A 3,526-nucleotide genomic window follows, 5' to 3' on the forward strand; every position below is an offset into this window, starting at 1 on the left:
CACATACTCCTTCTTTGTCCTTTTCAACAGCTCCTATCTGCTTGTTCCTCTGCCCTGAACTTTGAGTGGGGAATAGGTACTGTTCTAGCAATCTGTTATGACGAGTGAGTCTCCAGATGCATTTTTGTTTCCCTCTTGAGGTTTTTAAATTCTGGTAGAATCTTCAGGAGCCACAAATATACATGGTGTTATTATATGGTACTTTGGCTCCTTTTCTGCTTAAAATTTTAAATGACAAGGCTACTGATTTTGGGGTATGCACTAATAAGGCCTGTGGTTTCTCTTATTTTGAAGGAAAGGTTAATAGTCTCAAGTAGTAGTCAAACTAGTTTAACCTTCCTTAGGTAATTTTAAAGAACTTTTCCCTTCTTTTTAGAACTTTAGTCTCATGATGGTCAGTCATCATGTGCAATTTTCTAGCTAAAATAAGGCTATCCACAAAACACCTGCTATACAGATTCCTGAAATGCAGGGGCTTGTGCTCAACTCTAGAGAGAGAGCACTGCATGTGGATGAACCTGGACTTGGAAATAACCAGACTGCCCCATGTTACCCACTCAGGGCCAAGACAGCCATGATCAACTCACCTGATTTCCTGGGCCATGATGATACATTGTTTAAAAAATGAATTGATTATCTGGAAATACTGGGTAAATAAAATGAGTGGCAGCTATCAGCTACATTTATGTGCTGTAAATGTTTCTTTCCCTATGGTTTTTATTTTTATGTAAATGTGCTTACTCATCAAAAACTTTCTTTGTACCTGACACTGTTAAATACTTCACAAGCATGTCTTTTAATCTACACAACAAATGCAAATGTTCTATTCCTGCTTTACTCCTATTTAGCAGAGTAGTTAAGAAAGCCTGAGAGACTGTTCTACTAAGTTGACTTCTAATTGAAGATTTTTCTATCTGCTTGCTTTTTTAAAAGACAAGGAAACTAGAAATAAGCTGTTTTGTGAATGCATTGACTCACATAAGCACATTAGCGCAGCTTTGACAACTATTGTGAGCTCTTGCTATGGTATTTGCCATAACAAGTAGGCCCAACTAGAGTGTCCAGAAGCCACAGAGAGTTTTCCTTTCCTTTGCAGTTTTAAGTAAGACCTTGCTTGTCTCCTGAAAACAAAAACGTCCACAAAAAGGGTTTGTTTACCTCTAACTGCATATGCCCTTAATTCTTGTGTCTTCTTTCTGTAACTGTGGCTTCCCAGTGCATGCCCTGTGCTCAGACATCACAGGTAGTCCTGGCACCCCAGTATCTGCCTTGCTGACACAGGTGGGATGTCCATGTGTGCTGAATCAGATGCTTAGCTTCCAGGGATTTACAGGGCATTGAATAAACATGGATTCCATTTGCTGTTCTTTTAAAACAGATGCCCTCACTTCAAGTAACAATTCAGGAATAAGAATTCTACATTTCATTCCACTGGATTTTTCCCTGGCCGTACAGCTTGCAGTCATGTTCTGTAAATGTTCCTGAAACACAATGTCTTCATTGGTAATGAGATGAGAGCTTAGAGTTGAAATGTGGAGCAGCTTGGTCTCAGGATCCCTTTACACTCTTAAAAGTTACCTCTCGCAGGCCCTCCCTGGTGGCACAGCAGGTTAAAGCACAGCACTAAGAGGCTGAAGCCACTTCAACATAAGTTCCATCCCTGCCCCGGAGGTAACCCACATGGGGCAACAGACCTCTCCTGACCCGCCCACTGCTACCCTCAGCAGTGCACTTCATCAATCAGCCTGTTCTGCTCCCCACTCTGTCTCTGATGAAGCCTCTTACAGCTCCTGCACCTCTGGCCTGTTACCCAGTTCTGTATGAATAAATAAATCTTTTTTTTTTTTTTTTAAAGTTACTTCTCGCAGCTCTCCCTGGTGGCACAACTGGTTAAAGCACCACATTATGAAGCTCTCCATCTGAAGACACTGCAGCACTAATTCGATCCCCAACCAGGGAGCCGACCCACATGGTGTGGCAGACCTCTTCTGACCCACCCGCTGCTCCCCTCACCAGTGTACTTTGTCAATGTGCCTGTTCTGCTCCCCACTCTGGTGAATCCTCTAACCCACCACACCTCTGGCCTATACCAGTTCTGTAAGCATAAATAAATCTTTTTTTTAAGATTTACTTATTTAGATATACAGAACTGGGGTACAGGTCAGAGGTGCAGGGGGCACTAAGAGGATTCACCAGACAGTGGGGAGCAGAATAGACAGATGAAAGAAGTGCATTGCTGAGGGGAGTAGCGGGTGGGTCAGGAAAGGTCTGCCACATCATGTGGGTCACCTCCGGGGCTGGGAATCAAAACTAGCACTGAAATAGCCATGGCTACCTTGCAGTGCTCCATCCTAACCTGTTGTGCCCAGTTTTTTTTTAAAGTTACCTCTCACTACATTTGAAATAAAACCTGAGTAGCTTAAATGATAGATTTTACAATAACAAACCCATTGCTTGTGGGTTAGAAAGTGATAAAGTTTTATATAAAGCTAGTTTTTCAAGATAAAAATTTGTGAAAAGAGGCCTTCCCTGGTGGTGCAGTGGGTTAAAGCACAGCACTAAGAAGCTAAAGCCGCTTCAGCATGAGTTCAAACCCTGCCCTGGAGGTGACCACAAGGCGTGACAGACCTCTCCTGATCCCTTGCTGCTCCCCTCAGCAATGTACTTTGTCAGTCTGCCTGTTCTGCTCCCCACTCTGTCTCTGGTGAATCCTTTCACCACCCCTTCACACCTGGCCTATACCCCAGTTCTGTATGCATAAATAATCTTTAAAAAAAATTTTGTGTGTGAGAAGAATAGCATTCTTTTGCATTTTAAAAAGTCTTACCTGACTTAGTAGCATATAGCTGGATCTTCTGACCTGCTGCTGCACTCAATCTGTGCTGTTGTCCTTGGGGAAATATATAGGGTCTCTGATCATCAGAGCATTACTGTTGTCCTGTGAGAATTAACAGGTAAGAGTCAGTCTGTCCTGGTAACTGCACCTATTTGCTTGATATGCCAAGATTATCTGCTTGAAAGAAAGCATTTACTCTGACTTCTTGTCTCACTCAAAAGCAAAGTGCCTGTCACATGAAATTGCCTTCTGACTATTAAGCAATAAAAATGGGCGCTTTTTTAAAATAATGACAAAAAGAGAAATGAAATAAAAGATTATTCAATATTTTGTGCATCTTTACTAGCTTTTATTCAGAAATGCGGTTTCTTACCCATGATGGCCTTTTAGAAAAGTGTAAGGTGAGAAGGGGTGCCTGGCACTTACACCTCTGCATACTTTTAAGAAGTACTTGGTGATGCTGGCTCGTGCACTGAATATGGTTGGAGCTCAGAGTCACGAAGAAGCTTGGGAGACAGCAGAGGTGAGGGATAATAGGTGTTAGGGTACAGTAGCCCCTCATGTCACCAGAACCACCAGAGACAGCATTTTCTGGAGGCCCCATATGCTTTTAATACACAGCTGTCCAAGGACTGACTTAACAATTTGGGCTTTAAAAACCTTAGGGCCATTTGTAAATGCAAGTTGAGT

This window comes from Condylura cristata, unplaced genomic scaffold (genome assembly GCF_000260355.1).
Source record: "Condylura cristata isolate star-nosed mole 26May11 unplaced genomic scaffold, ConCri1.0 scaffold00026, whole genome shotgun sequence".
NCBI lineage: Eukaryota > Metazoa > Chordata > Mammalia > Eulipotyphla > Talpidae > Condylura > Condylura cristata.